General features: G+C 41.6%; 1 protein-coding gene and 1 long non-coding RNA gene across 2 annotated transcripts in view; one reads left to right on the forward strand and one right to left on the reverse strand.

Moving 5' to 3' along the window:
• The window catches only part of LOC134157223 (uncharacterized), a 182,903-nt gene that overhangs the window by 98,164 nt on the left and 58,124 nt on the right, over nucleotides 1–26,615 (reverse strand). The window lies entirely within an intron of this gene.
• Nucleotides 1–26,615, forward strand: part of DZANK1 (double zinc ribbon and ankyrin repeat domains 1) — a 498,878-nt gene that overhangs the window by 92,550 nt on the left and 379,713 nt on the right.

The raw sequence follows: 26,615 nt of genomic DNA on the forward strand, positions 1-26,615 counted from the left end.
TTAAGCCTCAATTCATGCATTTGAGTATGTGGGGTTGAAGCAAGGAAGAGGCAACTAGACAGTTTCACTTGGGCAGTACAAAGGTAGGAAATACAGAATCCCAGACTAGTTTGGGTTGGAAGGGAACTTAAAGCTCATCCAGTTCCAACACCCTGACATGGGCAGGGACACCTTCCACTAGGACAGGCTGCCCAAGCCCTGTCCAACCTGGCCTTAAACACTGCCAAGGATGGGGGAGCCACAGCTTCCCTGGGCAACCTGTGCCAGTGCCTCACCACCTTCACAGAGAAGAATTTCTTCCCAATATCTAATCTAAATCTCCCTGCTTGCAGCACACATACAAAAAGCTCAAAAACTGAAAATGTTTCCCTTAAGATTTAATGGATTTGACCCTTCTTTGGATAACTTCAGAGACCTGGTAATCTAAGCCACTAAAACTTCTCACAAGTACGCAGCTATTTTGAATAGAATACTTTTTTTTCTAATTAATTGTGATCACAGGAGGCAAAATGAGAGGAAAAAAAATAGGATGGTTCTAGACAGGCAATTTTGGCATTAAATCCAGGTGAAACGCAAATTAGATTCCTCAGATTTCAAATAGACCCTTCTGGTGAAGGCTAGAAATCTCTAACAATAGCGAGGTCTAACAGGAAGAAACTAGAAGAGAAGGAAACTAGTAGGAGAGCACCAAATTTCAGTTACCTCACACAGCTAACATCCACAGTGACATCTTCACACGTGCTTCTATGCCTTAGCAGCCTCCCATTTCCAAACCTATGAGGTAACACTAAAAGATTTTACTCAACTGTTCAGGCCATCAGAGCCCACCTATAAGGCAAAATGTTTGTGTGTGCTCGCAATCTAAAGCAACTGGACAGGGCCCTCGAGCAAGCTGGTTCAGTGGAAGATGTCCCTGCAAAGTGTAATCTATTTTCAAAATAATTAAAACATAATTTTATTTCACCTGAGCTGGCAAATTACATCTTTGTCAGACTTGCACATTTCCCCAGGAGTATTAGAAATCAGCCATCAGCCTTCTCCAACGTTCATGCCTTAATGAGTAAGCAGCAAACATCTTCTAGACAAAATAATCCCGAAAATACTAAACTGGCTTTTCAGTTTTTGAGCTATCTGAAGACTCTCAAGTTCTTTCTCTCTAGAGACATTTGCAGTTGCAGCATTTAAGTGATTCAAACATGCATGAAAAGAATATACCAGGGAGGTGCAGGCAATTTCCGAAACCCACGTAATTATCAAATTAAACAGAATATAATTGAAATGGCTGCATTTATTTAGCCACACATAATAACGGGATCTTAAAAGATGCCTGTATATTCTGCTTAAATAAAATATGATTACTGGAAGGCATGTGTCCCTCAGCTATGCTGGTGCAGTTCCTTGACTGATTTTTTTCTGAGTGGCACTGACTGGCATATTTTCTTATTAGCAAATTGCAAATCCGGATCTGCACTAAACAAATAACAGTAAGTGGGATTTTCTGTCACTGTAAAGAACACAAATCAGAGCTGCACATCACGTTCTCACAGAGTTTCAGCAAGAGCTGGAGACCTGTGTGCCCTCTGAGCATTTAAAAATGTCACCCTGTAGCACAGACAGAATAATGCTGAAATTCTTCACTATTTCCGATTAAAATGCATCCTCACAGCACCTCTGCTCACTGAATCTGCTTAGTTATTATGTGTGATGCTTTGATTGCGATGATAGGCAACCAACTGGGAAACAGCAGAAAAAGGTTAACATGGCAATGCCTTTAGGATCTTTAGCACTACCATTCCATAGTTAAAAATACAATGATAAAAATAAATCTAATAAATATATTTATTTCATTTTAGATTGCCACATCAATCCACTTTCCATCGAAGACTCGAGTCGATTGGCTATGCTGAAGGGAGGCAAGAGGAAGATCATGGAATGGAAGGGACCTTAAAGATTGTAAGATGCTATGCTACTTTGACTGCTTGTTCTTCCCTGTAGTCCTTGTTGGTATTTTGTGTTTACCTCCTGCAATCCAGCTATAGAAGGAAAAAAAGGCGACTTTGTGGTAAACCATGGTCCAATAGCAACTGGTAACTGATGAATACCAGAACAGGGGCAAAATCCCTCCAGACAAGACAGAAGATGAAGTAAAGGCTGTAAATATCCTGCAAAAATTTGCTAAGCTGACCAAAAGTCCTTTGAGTTACACTTCCATCCCAGGGTACTCCTGGATTTTTAAGGGGTGCTCTATCCATAGCAGACAAAAGCTCATTCAAAATGACACTTCATACAAGGTTTTTCTCCAAGCCCTAAAAACTTCTGACTTACCATAACTTAAAGTCACGTTATTTTGCATTTTCAGAGTCTGCACCAATGTTTGGAGGCTTCTGCATTGCACGAGTTCTAACTGCAGTCTTTACTGGGGCTTCAGTATTGGGGAAAATGGTCTTACCAGCACAGACAAGTGACAAATCATTCCAATAAGCTTTTAGGTGGTTATTAAAAGGCACAAAGAGTAAGATGATGCTATGAAGGAGCAATTTCCACTCCTGGGGGGAAAGATAATGCCAGCTGAATAATGAAAACCAATATGCACAAAGCAAATCAAGGTTCAACAATTCAGATATAATTTTTCTCTTATTACTGTGATAATAATGTTCTCTGGTCATTGTTTAGGGACACTAAGGGGTTCAAAACTTTTATTAACTTTGGGGTTTTTTAATGTTATTTACTCTCAACTATTTCTCTTTTTCTTTATGAAACATTTCTATCACTGGCTCAGCAAACAGAGGCGAAGCCAGTTCATAATTCTTAACAACACAAGTGTAGTTGAGAGTCTTGGGGTGGGATTTTTCAAGTGACCCAGTATTGATGAGCTGCTCCTGGCACTGAAGTCAGAGGCCATTTCTCCATTTATCTCCAAAAAAAAAGTTAGGGGTACAAAAATAAAATCTCATTTCTAAGAAATCATGTAGTAAATTGTCCCAGAAAATCAAAAATGCCCCAGCAAAGAAGGCCTACCACAATATTTCATTCCAGCTGATTGTGGTTTTGGTCTGTTAAGCTCGTGTGTAGGTTATATATTACAATTATTTCTCTTTTCACATTTAACCCAAGTTATCTACAAAATTAACAACTCTAAGCATGACTGAAATGACAGCCAATGGAACATGATCTTCTGACTTCATTTTCTGATCCAAGTCTCTGAATTCCTATGGTCCCATGTCTTGTGAGTTTAATATGAGTCTTCTAATAATTGAGAATACATTAAAAAGCCCTGGTGCATAATTTCACTACCTGAAATTCACAGATGGACATTTGTGGACCTGCTTGAGTGAGTCCGGAGGAGGATCATGGAGATGCTCTGAGGGCTGGAGCGGCTCTGCTCTGGAGGCAGGCTGAGAGAGCTGGGCTGGCTCAGCCTGGGGAAGAGAAGGCTCCTTAAGGGGAGACCTTAGAGCATCTCCTAGTGCCTAAAAGGGTCGACTAGAAAGCCAGAGAGGTGCTTGTCCTGTAGGGACAGGACAAGGGAGAATGGTTTTAAACTTACAGAGGGGGAGATTTAGATTAAAAATTAGGAAGAAATGTTGGCAAGACACCAGCATAGGTTCCCACAGCAGCTGTGGCTGCCCCTCCCAACTGAAACCAATCTGTGATTCTATGATTCAGTGGAGAAATGGCTAAAAACCCCCATGAACTCTTAGAAATACAGAAACAAATGGTGTTGCAGCTTCTCCTCCCCCAGATATAACTGGCTTGTGTGATACCCAGGATCTGGCTTGTGGCATTTCAGTGTTGAGTGGTGGCAGTTTTACCCAAGTGACAAGCAGAAAGAATCCCAAGCTCATAGATTTACAAGTTTTCTGAGAAAGCACATGCATAGCAGTTTGCAACACCTCACTCACAGCATGACATTTACTGGTACTTGTAAGGCAGCACCAATCTACCTTTTCTGTTGATTTCAGGGGAATTCAGGATTTTCTTCCCCTTTTATTTCTCACTGGCTCTTCTCACTGACAGCCAACTTGGAGATTTAGTGCCTGCTTACTTATTACATCAAAAAGAGTCGCATCCCCAAATCACTGAGATTTGCCTGTCACTAGCACTGCTGAAAAATAGAAAGAAAACAGAAATCTAAAAATAGCTTGTAGCAGTACAGAGGTTTATTATGCGAGTTTATTATTGGAGCAAGTAAAAAAAAATAGGCGGGTGTTACTTGACATATCTTCTTTGCTATCCTTCCAATATAGCCCATAGTTTGAATTCTCCTTTCTGGAATGAACACTGAAGATAACCCTGCCTGTGGCAGGGGACTGGAACTAGATGAGCTTTAAAGTCCTTTCCAACACAAACCTTTCTATGATACTAAATAAGCAGTACTTCTATACCAAAAAAACCACTGCTTAGACAAACAATGAATTTCCAATGAACACATATGCAAACCTATGGGAATTACTGGGACTTCTGCTAGTGTATCTTCTCTAGGAAACAGCCTACTAGCTGCATGCTGGCTGCCTTTGCTTGTTATCTCTCTCGTTTTCTAGTAAGCTCACAAGATTTTGCAGGATCTGTAATGCCTGTTCAGGTTTAACTCACATATGTATTGCTTGCATGATTATTTCATTCTTTTCATGCATGCAAACCTCTACGGCAATCGCCTTTTGTTGTTCAGAGCTTGTCCAGTATCAAATCCCGGGGCATCCCCCTGTTCAAAAGATGACACACTTTATTAGCTTTCATTTAACGTCTGCTGGTGCTGCAGACAGATTCTTAAAAAAAAAAAAATACATGATGTGATTAGCTCTGATTTTACCGATTGCCTGTTGATGTGTGTTACTAACAGCAAATTTGATAAGCCTCGTCCAGGAAAGACTCTAAACACTGCACAAGAAACCTAGAAAGTGACTGCCACCCATAGACTAAAACCAACATAACACAAAAGATGTCTGTAAGCAGCTACAGGACCAAGAATAAGAAACCACATCAGGAAAGCAAGAAGAGCTAGCTTGCACAGGCTTTCATTCTTACTGCCATTTCTGTCATCACATAGAAACCCAGTGGAACAGGAAACTAAACATCTTTGATATAATTTTACGAGGTTGCTAGTAGGGTCACTTCTAAAGTGAAAAAAATATCCAAGTTTGACCTGCCCTAAAGCTGTAGTGTTAGATGGAAAAGGCATTTTTGAAAACACACAATGAATTCTACCTGAAAGGAGGATGGAGCCAGCAGGTGGTTGGTCCCTTCTCCCAAGGAACAAGGGATAGGACAAGAGAAAACGGCCTCAAGCTGCACCAGGGGACGTTTAGACTGGATATTGGGAACAATTTCTCCCCCAAAGGGCAGTCAGGCGTTGGAACAAGCTGCCCAGGGCAGTGGTGCGATCACTGACCCTGGAAGTGTTCAAAAACTGCATAGACAAGGCCCTCAGTGACATGGCTTAGGGGTGGCCTTAGCAGTGCTGAGGAACAGTTGGACTTGATGATCTTTAATGTCATTTCCAATGCCCGACCACCCTTTTGGGGAAGAAATTGTTCCTAATATCCAGTCTAAATTTGCCCCAGTGCAGCTCCAGGCCATTTCCTCTTGTCCTAGCACTTGTACATCTCTCCATGCTACAACCTTTACCCCTCTTGCTGACAAAAGCATGCAAGAAGGCAGTTAATCAGCTGTGGGGGAAGAGAAAGTTATTTAATCCAAAATTTCCTGGCACTTTCGCTGAGCACAAAACCTGAGTTTGAGAAAATCTACCTTGTAAAGATGAAAGCTAGAAGACAAGAAGGTACTCTACAGCTCTGATGATAGCAGATACCATCAGTCGCACTAAGCTTTAAACTTTTATATAGCACTGTTACTGAATCAGCAATAAAATTATTTTTGTGAGATATCCCACTTCAACATTTCAGGATACTTGCAAATGATGTACCACAGTAGGGAAAATTAAGGAAGGATGGTCTTAGTAGAAATATCCTTCCTAGGAGCAAGTGAAAAATCTGTAGAGAACAAACAGCTTCTCTTCGCTTGAAGTGACATGTGCAAAATGAGCTCTCCTCAATGAGGACTAGTGCATGTAATGTGTGAAAGTGTAGAATGACCTGCAACTCCTGGACTACCTAACATGCAGTCACCGGTTTCATTCTTCGTTTTGTCCCACACCAAGGCTCATGCCAAAGGATGATGTGTAGGTTCCCATTTGTGACCCAGTGTGTCTATGGACCCAACACCGTTGTGACACCAAATGAAAGCAATCTACAGCGATTTTTAGTTGAGGCAGTAGCTGCCAGTAGAAGAAGCGTTCCTCTTTTTTTTCCCCAAAAGAAAAAAGCTAGGAGGGTAGAACTGGAATCTAGCACTGATGTAGATGATCCCTAGCTAGCAGACTTAAGGTTACCATCACAGCAACCATAGTGTGGATTGAGGAACCTGCCATATAGTTTTCAGGATGCTTTTCAAAAAATTTAACAGCAATACAGAATACTAAAGAAGGACTCTCAATGATGGGAGGGAAAACATGTAATTACAATGACAAAGGAACATTTTTTGCATAGTTCCACTTCTTCTGGATCAGTAAAAATTACACCAAGCATCACATGGCACATCAAGATTTTAACTCCTAGATCTGATACCTAAGGCAATTCTGCTTGTATTTCTCTCATTTAGGGCCTAGACAATTTGTATCAGTGTTTTCATCAGAAAGGGATCTTAAACGATATACCATAGCTGGGATTCAAACGTGCCCCAGGCTCTGCCCCTCCTGGAGGTAGGAAATACTAGAAGAAGAAAAGTAAGAATAATGGGAAAGGTATGTCAACTGATCTGGACTTTTTCTTCATGCTTTTGTTGGAAATCTAGTGCAAAGTGAGAACTGGAAAGAGAGAGATCCAATCCCCTTTGACAGGTACTAAGCCCATCACTCGCAGACAGCTAATATCCTGTGCAAGCTGAGCTGATGATCCCTGTACACTGTCCAGGTGACATATAATTCACTTCAGCAGAAGCATCTGGGACAAACAACAATAAGTTTGGTTATGGGAACAACTCGTATAGTTTCAGTGCTTTTTGTTCTGCTTATGACCATGTTTAGTTTCACACTGCCTGTGCAAGTGCCATCATCTAGTGAATCTGATTCCCACACAGTGGGCTCCTCTGAACTGTGATCAACCTGAAGAAATACTTGTTCTACCAAAAGCTATATAGAGCAAACCAGAATAAAACAAAGACACATTTAAGGCACAATTCAGATATACATGCTGAAAATTGAAATAATATACTGAATATAAACACCATTGAATAGTCCCCTGTGAATTTCATGGGTACTTTAGCTTTCCATTTTCTCTTAATCCTTATTTGCAAACATCCCGTTATGAAACAAAGCCCAGAAATCCCCCCCCCCCCCCCCCGTTAAGTTACCAGCAAACCAAAGAGAACTATGGGAACATAAATTGGTATCTCCATTAAAGAATAGGATTGTCTTTTAAATTCTCAGCAGTCACTTTCTTTGGTGATGTTATTTACTGACAAGTTAGCCTAGTGGAAATAGAGACTCTAAAAAAAAAACACTTCTCACTGGAGAGTAGTTCTACTGCCAGGAATGCCATCCTCTGTGTGCTCATATAGACAACTCCATCCTATCACATCCAGTGCTTGTCCCAGTAGAGGGGATTACCAACTGGGTAATCAGTTCTATGTTTGGCAAAAATGTCTGTTGTTTAAATATTGCATGGATCCCTTGTAAAATTTAGTTTTTCCCTTGCCACAGCACTGCACCATTTGCTTTCTAGCTGGCCAAACTGAATTATAACTAAGAGAGGACAGCTTGAATTGCACACCAGTGAGGGTGCAGAGGTGCAATTCAGAAGCTTTACTTTGGGTATCAAGGAGGAAAGCCTGCCCTAAACAACTGCAGAGAGTTGCAGTGTTGTGCAAATGGGGCATTACTTCATCAATTCCTGCAATGTATTTCTCCTGTTACATTTTAAAGCCAACAGTGATATGAGTCCAAACAAAGTGTTGTCAACTGTGTTAGCCTTTTGCCATTGCAGTGCTGCCTCCTGCATGTAGATCAGAATAGATAATCCTTGAGGTACCAGCAACCACACTGTATTTGTGGAAATAACAATCTCTGCAAGATCTTACTTGCAGGCACAAGTGAAAATCAACTGTACTAGCCAGGAAAGTAAGCATTTCATATTCCGTATGAAATACGTTCAAAAAATGGGAAGTGGGATTATACACATCTGTTATAGACACAACAGTTCACACAATGATCGTTTTAAGACAACTGCACCAGCAAGTCTTGCTTCTGCAACAGAAAACATGTTGAGTTTGTAAGTGAACCAAATGAGATGTTCAGATTTATCTCAGAAACAAGATTTTGCTCACATTTGGATTATTCTAACCGCTCTACTACTGCAAGATCACATGTCTTCAAAACACATTAAACCCAAGCTGAAAGGGACCACTTGTTCTGTATGCAAAGTGTTTCATTTCTGCTTGCACAAATCTTCAAGTAATAAAGACAGAAAGGAAACGGCAGAGAGGGCTTGCAGTAGGAGAAGCAGCACTGAGAAGGCAAAGGTGAAAATCTGCAGATTAGTAGTGGTGTCTGAACTAGTGATGATGACTGGTGCAAATGCAGAGTTGTTTCCCCACACATACAGTGGTGTAATTGGATCACCTCTGATAAAACGACTGAAGAACTGGGAGCCTGCTCATATCATACTCCCCAACACAGCAATGGAAAGACCTGGACCTGCTGGAATGAGTCCAGAGGAGGCCATGGAGATGCTCTGAGGGCTGGAGCAACTCCGCTATGGAGACAGGCTGAGAGAGCTGGGCTTTGTTCAGCCTGGAGACGAGAAGGCTCCGAGAAGACCTTATATAACAGCCTTCCAAAACCTGAAGGGGCTAACAAAAAATCTGGAGTGGGGCTTTTGAGAAGGGCCTGTAGGGACAGGACAAGGGGGAATGGCTTTAACCTGACAGAGGGGAGATTGAGATGAGACAGTGGGAAGAAATTCTTCCCTGGGAGGGTGCTGAGGCCCTGGCACAGGTTGCCTAGAGAAGCTGTGGCTGCCCTATTCCTGGCAGTGTTCAAGGCCAGGTTGGAAGGGGCTTGGATTAACCTGGTCTAGTGGAAGGTGTCCCTGCCCGTGGCAGGGGGTTGGAACTGGATAAGCTTTAAGGTCTCTTCCAACTCAAACCAGTCTGGGATTCTATGACCTCACTTCCAGAAAGGAGCTCATCTCATTTTAGAGACCTTTAAAAAGAATTTTTAAGATCTGTTAAAGACCACTTTTTTTAAAAAAAGAAGTTATGTCTGGAAACAAAGACTTACAGAAACCTACCCAGAGCTGAGGCAATCCTCTGGAGGCAAGTCCCCAGTGCGACCACTCCTCAGTTCATTTACCCAGCATGACATGCAGGTTTTGGAGTATCGCCAGAGCAATAACCTCAGTCTTTTGGGCAGAGACTACCTTATCTGCTTAACAGCAAGGATAGGTGTCTGAGGTTTTCCTCATCTGTAAGATTGGCAGAGCTGAATACCAGTTATATTGGGAGGCTGGAAACAGGAAAAGGAATGGGTGAAGTTCAGGGCTGCAAAACAGTCCCCTCTGAAAGCAAGACCACAAATAGAACAATTTCCCATGATAGCATTTGTGATACACCATGAATAAGACAGGTTATATATCAATCCCATCATACCTTTACAGGAAACATTTTGTTTTCATGGTACATTTAGCTAATACCAAATTATAACTGAGCTCATGATAATAATACTACCTATTATGCAAATATATTCATTATGATTCATGGTATTACAATAGGTAGTAAATGAATTGATAATTACATGACACTTAAAATAAATAGGATAACACTTTGTAAAATCACAGCCAAGTGTTACTTTTTACAACACATTATGTTCATATCCTACTCTTACAAGAGAATGCAAGAGGTCTGGCATCAGAGTGGCAATGCAGTATCTGCAACAAATTGACTGCAGTGTGCTTTCTCTTTATTAGTAAGGAAGCGCTACTGTGTGTTCTAGATGCAATGAAGATATTTAATTAGAAAGCTACCTAATGTACTCTTGATGTCTTATCATCCAGCTGTTGACTACAGGGAACTGCACAGGATATTCCACTTAATATGAACTAGATGACTTTTTGCCCCTCTGAGATGGTAACTACATTCCTGCAGAATGCTCTGTATAGCTCTCTATAGCACAGGCATTGTTACAAACAGTATCAGCTGAAAAGCAGAATAAAATTAAGCTCTTCCTGGATTTCAGAAAAGGCTACAGAGGTTAATTATTAACCCTCCTATCTAAATGGCATGAATTTGGAGACTGAAATAGAATTGGTGGTGTGGAAGATGTGTTTTTAATCAAGGGATGATGTACAACTGGATCTACAACTCCACTAAACCCCTGACAAATCAGGAAATATGACTAGGGAGAGGAAAGATGTTGCATCTTTTCCTAAATAGCAAAATCTGGGCCAGCAACAACTTTTATTTCATTTCTTTGGGGGATCAAAACAAGGAATGCCAAAATAAATGCACCAAACAAATCCACCACTGCAGCAGCGAGGCAGAGAGAATGCTAAAGGAGATTTCAACACTACAGATAACTGAAGAACTTGACTTTCTAGCCCAGTGAAGCTTGCTGCTTTTGCAAGTGTAGCCCATATATTTAACTTAAGAACATGCTACATTTAGCTGGCCAAAATCAAAACCCATCATCTCCTCAACAACTGAATTTCTTTGTCTCGTTTCCCATACCTGTTGCAAAGCGCTTTGGCAGGCTTTGAAGGATTTTAAATCACTGTCACTCCTACTGTTAGAAAAGTCAATATTAAACAAAACTATCCTGTTCCTAACAGAACAAGAAGCATCACAGATACCAAATCAGACCCTCAATGAGAGCTAATTCCTGTAACTTCTTTATAGCTAAACTTCCCACAGCCTTTCTCACTGATTAGTGCCATTGCACATGCAAAGACATACAACAGCCCAGATTTTTTACAGGAAAAGAAACAAAACAGAGCAAGTTTGTGGCCCTCTCTGTTTCTGAGGTTAATTTACCCACAGGACCTGCAACAGTGTAAGTATTTTGTCAAGCTTTCTGTTCATTTTGCAGCCCTCAGCAGTTTTAAATGACTAGCGTGCCCTGGCAGTTTCATGCAGTTTTTAATTGGGTTCAGATCCCTCTCCCTTCTATGTGTAGGTGAAGCACCACCCTTCTGGTGCTTTAATAAAGATCATCACTGTTGATTTCCCATATGGCCATCTTAAATGGCTGAAGAAAGACAACTAAACTGGCAATCAGAAAGCAATCAGTGGAGGTTAGTACAGCATCTGTCTTTTCCTTGGGTGTAAGTGTGGCGTTTGAAGAGATACCACCAAGCCAAACTCAGCCCCAAATAAACACTTTTTGAAAGAGAGCAATGTCAGGGCTAATACGAGATAGTTAGAAATTTTTAGGAAATAATTACATGGGAAAGCACTTTTTAAAGTAAACAAGGACTGCCCTGGTTTGCCACTTCAGGACTGCAACACCTCACTGGTGTGTGAAAAACTGACAGTGAAACTTGCCCAGGAACTGATGGAAAAGGGCAGCAAAATGGCCTGGTTGCATTCAGCAGCTGAAGTCATAGAATCCAAGAATTATTTATGATGGAAAAGACCTTCAAGATCATCAAGTCCAACTGTTCCCCCAGCACTGCCAAGGCCACCACTAACCCATGGCACTTAAGGGCCTCATCTACATGGTTTGTGAACACTTCCAGGGACGGTGATTCCACCACTGCCCTGGGCAGCCTGTTCCAATGCCTGACTGCCCTTTGGGGAAGAAATTGTTCCTAATATCCAGCCTAAACCTCCCCTAGTGCAGCTTGAAGTGTTTCTTCTTGTCCTATCACTTCTTCCTTGGGAGAAGCCACCTCCTGGCTCCATTCTCCTTTCAGGTAGTTGTAGAGAGATAAAGGCAGACAGATGTCAAGCATAAGCCAGATCACAAGTAGAAAGGGTAAATCAGATTTTAAAATTCCTTCTCCATGTCATTTAAGGAGTTAGCAACATAAATAAGGGTATTTTAATATCCATTTCAATCCTCATGCATTACTTCAAGATGCCAACGTTTTGTTACTGAAATCTCATCACTTATCCCAGAAGGACTGACCTTGCAGACACAGCCCTCAGCAGAATTAAGAGTTGAGCTGTACAAGTCAGAGAGAAGAGCTCCAGAGGGGAGCTCTTGCTCTCTATAGTCACCAACCAAAATTGACTGATATGCAGAAAAAAGAGAAGGGGAAAGGGAGTGTGTGTGTGGAATAGTCCTATTTTGTTCAAACTTGCAGAAGCTATTTGGGTCTAACCCCTCATAATGCCAAAGGAGCAGCTTCATAACCTCCATACAAACTATTTATACAGTTCTGTAACAAACACAATTTCACAGAGACATTCAAAGAAAATAATATAGAATTCTCATGGAAAGGTCACATGTATTTGGTTTTTATAGATGCAGATTATGTAACAGCTGGGAAATCGATATTGCTCATTTCTAAATTCCTATGAACATTTGTGCTTTAAAAGCTTCAGTCAACAGGTTAATGTTAATGGCTTTCTTTTCTGCCTAAAACAAGTAGGAGGCAGAAGGAAAATGGAGAAGAAACTGAGTAAGGCAAAATATAGAGTACAACATGGACAGGAAGGCAAGGGGAATGAAGCAAAACCATATAATAGCATCACAAGCATAACACAGAGAAGAAAGTAATCTAGTTGCAAACAAGGGTCTACATAGTATCTGCTGAAGCCAACTCCACATATGATCAATATTCTTCTGTATTTAATTCTATATATAACATACACTTTGCATTAGCTTGGAAAGGAAAGACACTTAACACACACTAAGGTATTAAAGAGTCACATGGAGTATCTAAAATGAATGTGGGAGCTTCCCACACCCATTGCACCTTGCAAGCCATAACCTCCATAAATCCCAGGGCTTTTCAGGACCTGGAAAGATGGGCAAAGAAGCAAAGATCAGTGCAACTGCTTATAACACAGAGCCTAAATTAAAAATCTGAGAAAAACATTTCTGTTTCATCTCACTCCAAAAGTAAGACGTGGTTTACTTATAGATGTCTTCATGGTCCTGACAGTATTCAGGTAATACCTCACATATAGGGGGCCTACAAGAAATCTTGGAAAGAGGCTTTTGAAAAGCACCTGTAGGGACAGGACAAGGGGAATGGCTTTAACCTCACAAAGGGGGGACTGAGATGAGACATTAGGAAGAAATTCTTCCCTGTGACAGTGGTGAGGCCCTGACACAGGGTGCCCAGAGAAGCTGTGGCTGCCCCATCCCTGGCAGTGTTCAAGGCCAGGTTGGATGTAGCTTGGAGAACCTGGTCTAGTGGAAGATGTTCCTGCCCATGGCAGGGGGATGGAACTGGATGAGCTTAAGGTCCCTTCCAACCCAAACCAGTCTGGGATTCTATAATAAGTACATTAGAGATTTCTTCTCTTCATGTAATTTGACAAAATACCAATGTAAAGCGAAGTAATACACATCCTGGTAGAAGGTAGTCAGAGAACTTGGAGTAAACACATGCAACTCCCACCATGCTGGTCCTTAGCAAAAATTATCTAAAAAAGTTTTAGGAGCATGAAGCTCTCTTCCCATTCCTGGACATCTTTACAACAGCATCAAAGGTTTGCCCCATGCAACCACAGACAAGGACATGAAAACAGACTTTTTCTGTGACATCCATAGTCTTATGTATGCTGTTCAAAGCTTCCACCTGAAATGTATATGCTAATACAAAGAGGTAATTAAGGAACAATTAAATTAAGCTTTATAGAAGGTGATGATACTGGCAGTAGAGCAGCAAACTATAGCACTGCAAACAACATAACATAAAGAGCATTTGGAGCTTACTGCAATGAACCTACTGCCTTATCTTGTGATGCTGCCACTGAAAGAGAAACAGGAAGGGCTGCACGAGCAGCCATTCTGGAAAGCCCAGAATGGAAGAACCTTCATGAAAGGGAAGCCTAAGCCATTTTCATAGAATCCCGGACTAGTTTGGGCTGGAAGGGACCTTAAAGCTCATCCAGTTCCAACCCCCTGCCATGGGCAGGAACACCTTCAACTAGAGCAGGTTGCTCCAAGCCACATCCACCCTATTTGGATAACTAACACAGCCAGAAACAATTACCAGAATTGAAACTGATAAGCCTTTATGCCCCACCAGAGGTAGGGAGGTGACCATGGTGGGAAGGCCAAGTAGGCAGTGCTATGCCTGAAGGAAGCTGTGTAAACACTCAAGTGACAGTCAAGATTTAGCCATGTTACTGAGTCAAACATTTAAGGCAAGAAAAAAGAACAGCAGGCTAAAGGCAAAGCAGAAATAAGTCTGAAGAATGGAAAATGCAGAGGGATTTCTTTCCACACAAACTACAATTCTGGTGAGAAGGATTTGCAGAAAACTTAATTACTCTCATGAGATGTCTGGACTAGGTGGGATATTCTCTCCTTTCAGTCTAAGATAATGAATGGAAGCTGGAGTCACCCTGGTGTGTTTATTAGGCTGTTGCTGTAGATGAGCATAACACACAAGCAACTCTACCAGGCCATTTCTGTGATCTTTGTTCATTTTTCTTTAAAGTTTGTATTCATTTCCCCAAAATCAGGATACAGTTTTACTGCAAGCAAGTAACTACTAAGAGGTGGAAGAGTGTAAAGTGAATGCATTCTATAATATTAGTCATTTATCATTTATATGAAGTGTGTAATTGCTGAAAACTGCTAACAGATTGCAGGTCATTAAGGTCAAAATGTGTACTTCCCACACCATTTGAGGAGAACAACTCATGATGTTTATGCATAATATCCTCATTTGAAGATTAAGGACAAGATACAGCTGCCAATATAAAGCACCATCTCCCCAGTCTCTTCAAAGGAGCAATGCTGATTTACAGGAGCTGCTGTTTCACTGAATAAAATATTCCTACTGAGATCTCAGGTTTTTGTCACTGGAGAAAACACCCCCTCAGCCACTTCTTTCACAGTCCTACTTCATAAACACTACAGGCAAATGTAACCAGGTTTAAGGCACCCAGAATGGCATCAGGGAGCACACACAACTCCCAGTCACTGTAGAACAGTGGATATCCCTGTCACAACCATCAGGAAAAGTTTTGACATCTCCTCCTACTTGGCAGGGGAAGGCATGGCCACCAGCGCTTTAACAGCTTGAGGGCATGCAGTGCCTTGTGGGGTCATAGAGCTGTCAGACACCCAGCAATCAATCACCTAGAGCCCAAGACCTCAAGATGGTCTTGATGCTTTGGCTCAATCTCTTGCAGGCAGTAAAGATGAGGTGCTGTCTCCTCAAAGCAGATCCTCACTGTGATGTGATGTGACAGCAGCATACCCAAGCACATCTGAACTAGAGTGTTACCAGATATCAGGGGTGGGCTTGTCACCAGAACCAGCATCCAAATCCCACATGGGGATAGTACGTATTTAGCTGCACTGCCAATGGTTACCCAGGTAGCTCAGCTCTGGGCTTTCACCAGAGACCTACACTGAGACAGAGCATTTGCATTTTTGCTCTGACAGTGGAGCTATGTAGTGTTTTCTTTCATCTCCAGAATGTGTAGAAACATAAATCTCCCGTGTAAAAACAAACCAAAACAAAAAGGAAGAAAAAAGAAGAAGAAAAAAGAAAAAGAAAAAAGGATGAACCCTGTCTCCTGTTGTAAATAACTTCCTAAGGCTGCTGACATTTTCAAGTGCTTGCAAACAGCAAGAAAGGGAACAGTTAATGTATCCAGCATATTTTATTTGAAATTGGGGGGGGGGGGGGGAGAAGACATTTTAAAGATAGTTATTGTGGCTTCCTTCAAAGATATCAAACAATTAAATACTGAAACCAGCTATGAACATTCATGCAGACACAAACTAAAGATGTTCTCTGCAGGACATTCAGCTGCTACTGGTTAGAGACATATTAAAAAACAAGAGGTAGTAAGCAACAACTGCATTCAGCTTTGGAGCCCCAACACAAAAGGGATGAGAAGCTGTTCATCGCTGACATGGACAGTGGGATTGAGTGCGCCCTCAGCAAGTTTGTCTATGACACCAAACTCTGTGGTTTGGTTGATACGCTGGAGGGAAGGAATGCCATCCAGAGGGACCTCGACACATTTGTGAGGTGGACAGATGCCAACATCATGAAGTTTAACCATGACAAGTGCAAGGTCCTACACCTAGGTAGAAGCAATCCTAGGCACAGCTACAGGTTGGGCAGAGAAGAGATTCAGAGCAGCCCTGCAGAGAAGGACTTCGGGGTGCTGGTTGATGAGAAAATGAACATGAACAGGCAGTGTGCGCTTGCAGCCCAGAAAGCCGGCTGCATCAAGAGGACCGCGACCAGCAGGTCGAAGGAGATGATCCTGCCCCTCTACTCCGCTCTTGTGAAACCTCACCTGGAGTATTGTGTGCAGTTCTGGTGTCCTCAACATAGAAAGGACATGGAACTGTCAAGTCCAGAGAAGGGCCCCGAGGATGATCAGGGGACTGGAGCACCTCCTGTATGAAGATAGGCTGAGAAAGTTGGGGCTGTTCAGCCTGGAGAAGAGAAGGCTGCGTGGAGACCTCATAGCAGCCTTCCAGTATCTGAAGGGGGCTTATAGGGATGCTGGGGAGGGACTCTTCATTAGGGACTGTAGTGATAGGACAAAGGGTAATGGTTTCAAACTTAAACAGGGGAAGTTTAGATTGGATATAAGGAGGACATTCTTTCCTGTTAGCGTGGTGAGGCACTGGAATGGGTTGCCCAGGGAGGTTGTGAATGCTCCATCCAGTGTTCAAGACCAGGTTGGATGAGGCCTTGGGTGATATGGTTTAGTGTGAGGCGCCCCTGCCAATGGCAGGGGGTTGGAACTTGATGATCTTAAGGTCCTTTCCAACCCTAACTATTCTATGATTCTATGAGTCCAGAGGAAGCCATGGAGATGCTCTGAGAGCAGCTCTGCTCTGGAGACAGGCTGAGAGAGCTGGGCTTGGTCAGCCTGGAGAAGAGAAGGCTCCTTAAGGGGAGACCTTAGAGCAGCTTCCAGTGCCTAAAGGGACCAACAAAAAATCTGGAGAGGGGCTTTTGATAAGGCCCTGTAGAGACAGGACAAGGGGGAATGGCTTTAGACTGCCAGAGGGAAGATTGAGATGAGACATTAGGAAGAAATTCTTCCCTGTGAAGGTGCTGAGGCACTGGCCCAGGGTGCCCAGAGAAGCTGTGGCTGCCCCATCCCTGGCAGTGTTCAAGGCCAGGTTGGATGTGGCTTGGAGCAACCTGCTCTAGTGGAAGATGTCCCTGCCCATGGCAGGGGGATGGAACTGGATGAGCTTTAAGTTCCCTTCCAACCCAAACCAGTCTGGGAGTCTATGAGACTGAGTAGAGCAGTGACACCAGTCTCAAATTCAGGGACGCAATTAGTCCTTGCAGATTTCCATCAGCTTTCTGACTCTCCCGACTGAAAACTATGGCACAGGGTAACATTTTTCTATTACATTTTTGGTTCTGTTCATCTCAGCAGATATTACTATTGATACTAACATTATTCACACAAAACTACAGCTTAAAAGGTAAATATTAAAAATAACTAAGTGATTTGCTGAGCAGTTTTTTGGTTTGTATGCATCTGCTCTGTTTTTATCTCTGTGATTGCTCCTGGAGCCCTCTTCAGAACAATTACCTGCTTTACATTAGTGGCCTTTTACTTTATTTTAAAAAGGGGGACAAGTAAGACAAAAGCCCAAGAATACCCCTGCAGTTGCTGTTTTGATTAATTAAGAGTGTGAATAACCACCCAGGATCAGCAAGACTGAGTCTTCCCACATTAAAAGCAGGCAGCAAAGCAACAAAGCATCAAGGATCCCAGAGCATTTCACTAACACTCCCTAATGCCACTACAAGAAGAATAAAGACATCCCTTTTTCAAATGTTTTGACTCTTTGGAGACCCAGTCTCCAAGCTACTTGCGGCTACACTGCTCTTCCAACTGCAAGGCAGTGCTACTGCCATACTTTTGTTTTCTGCTCATCTGATTATTCACCCACAGCTATCTCCTTGCTCAAAACACCAGATCCTGAGCTTCCAGGAGCTGGGACCAGCTTTGCGTATATCAGTCACTCAATGGTCCAATGTAGCAGGGCTTTAGACATTCCCCAACACCAAAGATGATGATATTGATAATTTTTCCTACTGTGATGTGATGGTAACAGTTGTATTAGAACTATGTATGTACAGTAGACAGAGACAGACTGACCTTTAGTCTTTGCAAGGTCTTCACAAACAGGCATGTACACTGGAATGTGAGGCTCTTGCAAATATCAGTTTCACTGGACTGGAATTGGACATTACAAAATCAATGCATCCGGGATAGACTTGTTCTAGTTTCACTGTCTTTACTGATTTATGCTGAGGCATTTCACCTTTACAGTGATACTGTTCCATTTACTCCCAAATCTCATTTTTGTCTTATTTAATGACCATCTCAAGCAATTCCTTTTTGTATTTCTCACCTAATTCATACTTGACCTTTTCCAGATTTCCTTCCTTACAGCAATAAGCACACTTCAAAAGGTTTAGCAATCAAAGCAAATAAGCTCCCAGGAGATTTTCCTGTGTTCCTAAACTTAGTTTCATTTACCCAAGCCTCATAAAGGGAGCATCCAATATCCCAGACAAAGCTTCTCTTCTTTCTCAATGGCACTCTCCATCATACAATTAGGATAACTGGTCAAAAACAAACAAGTCACTGCCTGTACCTGGTATCCAGAACTTCCCTACTGAGGCCCACAGGTACCCTCTCACTCCTTCCAGCTTCTCAGCTCCAAGCTGAGAGTCAAAGCACAGTCTAGTGTTGACAGGGTGCTTCTGTGCTCTACAGTAGTTGTTCTCCAAGTACAGTTAAGAAGTAGGTGTCATGCACATACTGGACATGTAAGATATGACACAATAATAATCACTGAAGCAAAGAAAATTCAGAAATTCAGAGAACATCAAATACAGTTCTTTAGTTCACAATATAGCTATGTATATACATTCAGGGGGATTCAGCAGTTTGGTGGTAACACGTAGCAAGATCCTACCATTATTTAATTAGAGCACACTTGCACAGCCAAATACCACCCCTGTGACCCACAACAGGTAACATGCTGCAAGGGGCACGAATAGAATATGGCTGCAGAATACTATTGACTCCTTTGCAGCAAGTCTCTATTATTCAACAGATGCAAATAACTACCAAAATACAGTACCATCTCTGTGCTTACCATTGAGAAATGTGAAACAGTCAAATGCTTTCAGACAACGTGATCTTATTTTGGTGGTCCTTGATCTTACTTCAGAGCTTAGGTTCTTGCAAGGAATAGCTTGCTCTCAAAAGTCAACTACAGTCCAGTAATGAGAACAACCATCTATAGGAACATGTTAACCATCTTTAATTCCAACACTGCAAAGAAAGTGCCTCTGCTTCCTAGGTTAAAGAGTTCATATCTGTAGATAATATATTACAAACACAACAGCCCATTAGAAGAAAGCTGTTGCCTCATTCAATGCCCTGATTGTAGACTACAGAGTATTTCTGTTCATCTATCACCGCAGAGCTATTAAAGAAACCTGAATTCATTGTATGCCATCTTTTCTGCCTTCCATCAGTTATAGCAATAGAAATTAGAAGGCATTTTCTTATCATAAATGAGGCTCAATGCATTAATTTTACAGGATTCTTGAAGACGGCAGCCAAACCTATGGAGAGCCTGAACAAGAAAAAAAATCATCTGCCAGAAAGTATACAGCAAGGACTGAAAACTAGAAAAGGAATGAGTGCTGATTAAACAGCAAGGCAGAGCTGCTGAAGAGTTACCAAAGCTAAAATCACGCAAAAGTAATCATACTAAGTCCAGATGAGTGCTGCACACCTCAGTGGAGCCCAACAGCTGGTGTTCTAGCCCACAGTCAGATATTCTATAAAACTGTCCTCACATGAATAAGTATGTGCAATGACTGTCTCTCACACAGAGCAAGCACTGTCTGGGGAGCAGGCATGAAATCCTGAAATACCACACTAACAAAATACAAACAGAGGAGCTTGAGGGCTTTGAGGACTGAATTCCACTTGCCTTGCTGTTTGTGGATGCCTTCACTGGGGGTCACTGTGGTCATCAGCTCTTGACTAGTTTTCCTTTTCAACGAGCAACAGATCTTGCATTGCTGGTTTGGGATGATACTGCATTACACTGCAGGCACGGGCAGGAAAAATTAGAGTGATCTGGGTTCAGAGTGTGATTCCAGCTTCACAATTTGGCATGCCTGGCCATGAACATGGAATCCATGGTTATCAAACAGCTCTGGACAAGGGTCAGGGATCTGAGTGGATAATTCAGTCATGAATTCTTAAGAGAGCGGAAACTCCACCTCCTACCATACAGGCAGTGTGTTAAAACATGAACAACCCTGGTCTTCTACAACAAGGGGTATTATGGCATGAGCTTCTCTGAACTGGAAGTATAACCTACTGAAGACATTCAAATAACTTTATTAAGGTAGTTGAAGATTCTTAATCAAAAGCATGCTCCAAAAATCACTGTGTTTCCATTTCCAGACCTTCCCACCCCAACACATGATTCCTGTGAGCAATACTCGTAAGGTTGTTGTCATTTGTAGCTATTTATAACAAAACCCTGTAAACTAAAATCTTTTCACACTTGGACATGTTGCTACAGTATGCTTTGAGATTTGAAGTTACAGGATCGTCTCCTGATCTCAATTCTCCAGGCTGTAAAGCCACTTCCATCTGCTGCAGTGAACAGTGATAAGGGCCCCCCCAGAGGTGCTGTAGTAAGCCAGCATAAGGGGAAATTTTTAGCTGGCACCTGTTGTTTCATCCAAGGCAGTACATATGGCTACTGAATAAACAGAATAGAGGTTACAGAGTACGATTGTTTGATGTTTCTCAACACTAATCATCCAAGACTGTTTGCATCCCAGAGATTATTGGACCCAACTCATCTTCAAAATTTTAGAAGCCAGCAAAAATAATGCCCCAGTATACCACACACGACAGCATATGCCTCAACTAAGTTACTTGCTTCGAGTAGGCTTCTACACATGTCAACTAGCAATTTTCTCCTTTCTCCTTGCCCGGTACTCCCCTCAATTAAAACTAAAGCAGAGATACAAAAGAAATACTATATCTTCTCATTTCATGCATAAAGACATAAAAGGTCTCTGGGGATGTCTGCAGCTCCCACAGTCAAAGGCATACCTAGCAGTACGAATGTACCACCTTTTCACTGCATTCAGACATTGTACAAGGAAAACATTCCTGAAGAGCAGTACCTCAAGAAATAGAAGGTTTCTGCATTTGTTTTCACAGAAAGGAATTAAAATGTTACGAAGTATGAAGGAGCATCAGGAAAAGAAAAAAGCTGAGAAACAACACCACGGCTCTTCAAAAAAGATTGTCCATGGTGCCTTAGAAGTCTTCCTAACTGAAGAGCAGAAGCAGATTTATTCCTGAAGTTATACTTTATTTTATTCTTCCTCCATCATTTTTAACACTCTCACATGACTTTAGAAATATAGTTACACTCTTCCCTTTCACATTGTGGACTGATCCAGTCAAAAGAAATAAGAATGAAGAGGTTACAGAGATCATTTTTTCAGGCGCTAAATATTTTCAGATTACAATTCAGGCTGTGAGACAGACTGTCAGATGGGTGACTACTTCCTTTTCATGTGAATAGAAACCCTCAAACTGAATTGCTAGAGTGAAAACTGAACTGCAGCTTTTGCGCATTCTATGGCAGTTATGCTTAAGTAATTTAGCTTGAAAAAGTCATGAAAATGAAATACTACATACACACTACAGCTGCAGATACATACTCATGTATGAACCCTCTGTACATGTGGTTTTAGATCCTATGCGAAGAAGCAAAAATTCAGTGGAGTAATTGCATACAAGGAAGTCTTTCAGGAGCTCTTTTCCAATCTATGTAAAGTTTGGCTCACAGAGAACTTGACCTTTGGGGGAAAACTCTTCATAGCTTGAGGGGGAGAGATTTCTCACCGATTTTGAAGGCTACAATATAAAGCACTTGGACTCCAACCAACAGATCCCTACCATCTCCTTCTCAGCTATTCAAAGAAAGAAAAAGAATTTAGAATCATAGAATAGTTTGGGTTGGAAAGGACCCTAAGCTCATCTAGTTCCAAGCCCCTTGCCATCATAAGGGATGCCTCACCCTAAACCATGCCACCCAAGGCTCTGTCCAACCTGGCCTTGAACACTGACAGAGATGGAGCATTTACCACATCCTTCCTTGATCCTCTCTGAATGTACAATTCAGCAACAAAACTCTCAGAAGTGGTGGCTTGGTGACAGACTCAAAAAGTGAGGTCAACAGCCTTGTGAAGACATCACCAAAAGGGATTGTGGGAGCAAAGAGCAAACAAGGTTTTAGAGAATCGTATGTCCTCCAGACCTATCCATGAGCAGGACAAACAGAGCTCTCAACTAAGTACTCATTTTCAAAGAAAACAGTATTTCAGTGGGGCTTTCTAATGTAAAATTATCAAATTACAGAAAACTTGTAATATTATGCAAAAATCTTCCATGATTAAATAACAGACCAAGAAAACAAAAACAACCTGAGGACATAACACTGATTTTACTGCTGACATCAGGGATCGGGGCAGAATTCCAAGAGCAGCTTGCTCAGAGCTACTGCAGATGAACAGAATTAGCTTCCAATATCTTCCTTTCTATTATGGCTCTCAATTTAGTTACTTAAGCTGTGAAAAACCAATTGACTATGAATTCTGTAAATATAGGTTTATGTACTTCATATTTTACCAACAAAAGATATGTGCCCCTGGAAGACGCTTACTGTGCTTGCTATTTTCTCTAAGACCTTTCACTTCTATAGGAGAGGAGAATATACTTACCTAGGAGGATGACGAGCATTTTCATTACAGACAGAACTGGTGGCAGGTTAAGGCTCCATGCATTTACTTACTAGAGAGTCTTTGAGAAACACTCCCTCACTGGTACATTGGCTGCTAAACAACTACTTGAAGTACTGGCCCTCTCAATACAGTCCTACGGATGGTTGTCAAATGTGTAATGTTGTAGTGAATTCAGTTTCGTTTCAAAAAAGACATGCCACCTAAAAAAAAACCATGCCTAGTACAAGAAAACAGGGCCTTTTCTAAAAAAGTTTTACTTGCTTGGTATCTACTTCCTTAACATTCTGACTAGCTGCCGTGTAGATGGATTTCCTGCATTAAATTAACTCCACCTTTTGTGCACTGAGAACTGAGAAAGAAAGAGGTAAGAAGCACTTTCATTTCATCACCAGGCAAATGGGGAAAAGCTACATTAGAAAGATGATTACAAAGACCACAGGCACAATGTGAGCCTGTATTAATATTTCAAAAAAATCTGCTTTAATTTTCCTCATTAAACCCAAAGCAATTTAGTGCAGTTTAATTCCATCCACAATCCAAATAGCTGGGAAAACTTTTTATAGTATCTTTTTAATGGCCCATTTAACCTAAATTTTTTTCTTGTATCCGCATTCACTCCCTTTCAGTGTTTTGTACTGTCTGTTTCTTTAAGTCATTCTTTATAAGCAGAGTCCTACAGTCTAATTTTTGTATTTAATAATTTTAATGTACACTATTGTTATCTTAAAAGAACCATCTTTGATGCATCCAGTACATTCTCCTAATTCTGCTTTTCCTATATGCCTTTTCAATACAGCTTCTTAATTATTCATATCTATATCAGTATGTATACACATACACCTATATCTACTCCCAGTGTATGTTTCCACTCCACCATGGGAAGAGAGGAGGAGATGATTCTGAATTGGTTAATGGTCTTTTAGTCACTTTTCCCACTGTTCATTTTCTCATCATTTTCTTTCCTTACACATCCTGTTCAACCTCTGCCTTCTGCAGAAACCTCTTCCCTTTTTTCATTTTCTCTCATTCATTTTCCCCACTGTTGGACTGCTCCAGCAACTGCTATAAGTCTAAATAGACAAGAGCTCCTCAAGGAGATAGATGGTCGTTAGGACTGCTTTAGTCTGCACAACTGTTCAGTGCTTGGCAGTGGGTTTATAGGGTACAAGAGCAGCTGTCTCAACACACAGCACTAGTACAGAGGCTACAAGGGACAGCTGCTGCATTATGCAAGAAACTGCTACTGGCCAGGATACTGGAATATTAATGATGGTCTAAGTGAGCTTAGAAAGAAGTGGATAAACCCAGTTCAAACCTTGCTGCGCACCCCCCCCCAACTGAATGGGTCTTTAGAGAAGATGCCACACACACTCTCAGATCCACATTTCTGCAGCACACTGAGTCAAGGACACAAGTCAGTCACTGAAGGCTGATCTGGCTTTTATCAGTCTCCGGTCGTGCAAACAGCACTGCCATTGCACCGTGGGACCATGAGATCTGCCTGTTTCTACAGAGACCACTGAGCAAGGCACATCCCAGACCCATTTCCTTGAGGCCTCCCCACAACCGCAGCACAGAAGTCAAACAGTACTTTGGAAGCAGCATAAAAAATAGCATTTCTCATTTCAAACAAACCAGCCGGCTGTCTAAAGGGCAGACGATAAAAGCATGTGATGAGGCAAGGAGATGAGAAGAATAATCTTCTTGGACCTTTTATTCTGAAGTAGTAATTTTTCCTGTCTCCCCCTTCATCAGAATCAAAATAGCTGCACAGTTTAGATGGCAATTGCTCTCATGAGTTCAAAAAACTAGTGAACAAACCACCATTAATCTCAGGACTTCTCATTTGTTATTAAGATAACACTGAAGTTCCTGGAATTGGCGTATTATATCACAGTGTAGAGTCCTGAGCACATTAGCATCAAAACAGCATTGGCTTTTTCTGCCTCTTTTAAACATCACTCAGACTGAAATTAGATGAAGCTTGTAAATACTGGTCAGAGCCACAAGCCTGAGAAATACTTAGAAAAAGAAACTGGTGTTCACCTAGCATTCACAAACTTTCCACAGCTTCCCAGAAACAGTGTTGATCTTTATTTAAAAACTCTTCTTTATAGCAAGGAGAGCTATCTATTTCAGACATATGTACAGTTAACCGGTTTGTGTCTGAAGAGAACTATAGGAAGAAGCCTTGTTTCAATAGTTAGTGCTATCTCACTGCATTAACATGCATGGGGAAACAATCAGCAACCTCACCAAAGGTGTTCCCCCCCCCCCCCCCCCCCCCCCCCTTTGCTCTCATTTTGATCTTCCCCCAACAGCCTTCCTGCTTCATTTAAAAGTAATGGAAAAACAAAAGCAGAGATCAGCAGCAGGCTTAGAATCCAGATGTTCAAGGGATTGATTCAGTAGACCATCATTAAACATTGCAAAAAAGTCTTGGTCAGCCTAATGGGCAAGGGACCAGGGAGCTTCAAGAGGAATAGGAGTAAGTGAACTCTCCTCATAACAAGGACTGAACCCAGCAACTCCATACATTTCAAGGCAGCAGCCACTGACTGTGCCAAGGGACAATGGCCATTAACTACTGGCCTTGTTTGAACTCCTACTGGCAGGCAACAAGTAGCTTTAAGAGAAGGGCAATAAGCTACATACTGTGCCTCAGAGGTCACCAAACATACATTTAATGTATTTATCACCTGCATGTCCTATACTGCACACATACACATACTAAATATTTGACGCTTGCTCTTCAAAGGTGTTCCATGACTTATTCCCTCACTCCTCTTCTAGAAACCATGAACAGACACAGGACAGACAGCTAGCAAACACTGTCAGTACAGAAGTAACACCAAACCTAGGGTCTACAAACACACACTCAAGCTCTTCTGCAGTACTGCAGTATTTGAGCTGAACATCTAGAAGACTTTCCAATCTTCTTTCAGTGAAATCTTTTCAATGCCACTGAGCTAATCCGGGAATGAAAGCCCAGTTCTGCAACAGAGCACTTCTAGCACATTCTTTACTTAACAGTTCACTGTGCCAAAAGTTTGTAGGTAATTGACTTGCTACATTAGCAATTACCTTCTTGGGTATAGCTGAGTATTCCTTCTGATGTAATTAAACCTGTTGAGTTGAGGAGACTAATCTAAGCCCTTATAAAATAATGTAAGATCAGAACCTCTTCAATTTTCATTTAACCTGGTTTTGTAGACTCTGAGATTTCCAATCAGATCTTAATTTCTGACTCTGTTTGGACTTTAGCCTTAATCTTAAGTGCCAGTAGTTAAATACATTTCACTTGAAAAAGATGTATGAACAAAGCTTCTGTCATTGCCTGGTACTTTATTAAAGACACAAGAGGGAATTTCTCTAACGTGCAACTGAAGAGAGAAGAAAGACAACTTCAAAACATCATAGGCCTACTTCCAGACAGCAAACCATACAGATGAAGACTCAGGTGTAAGGAAACAGTTCTTTTTACTGATATTTTACCAAGCCTACCGTAAATACAAGATATGAAGCACTGCCTGTGCAAGATACAATCAGGAGACCGAGCAAGAGACATTTCAAATT

The sequence above is a fragment of the Pezoporus occidentalis genome, unplaced genomic scaffold, assembly GCF_034315485.1.
Source record: "Pezoporus occidentalis ecotype Australia unplaced genomic scaffold, CSIRO_AGI_Poc_V1 ctg93, whole genome shotgun sequence".
NCBI classification, from domain to species: domain Eukaryota; kingdom Metazoa; phylum Chordata; class Aves; order Psittaciformes; family Psittacidae; genus Pezoporus; species Pezoporus occidentalis.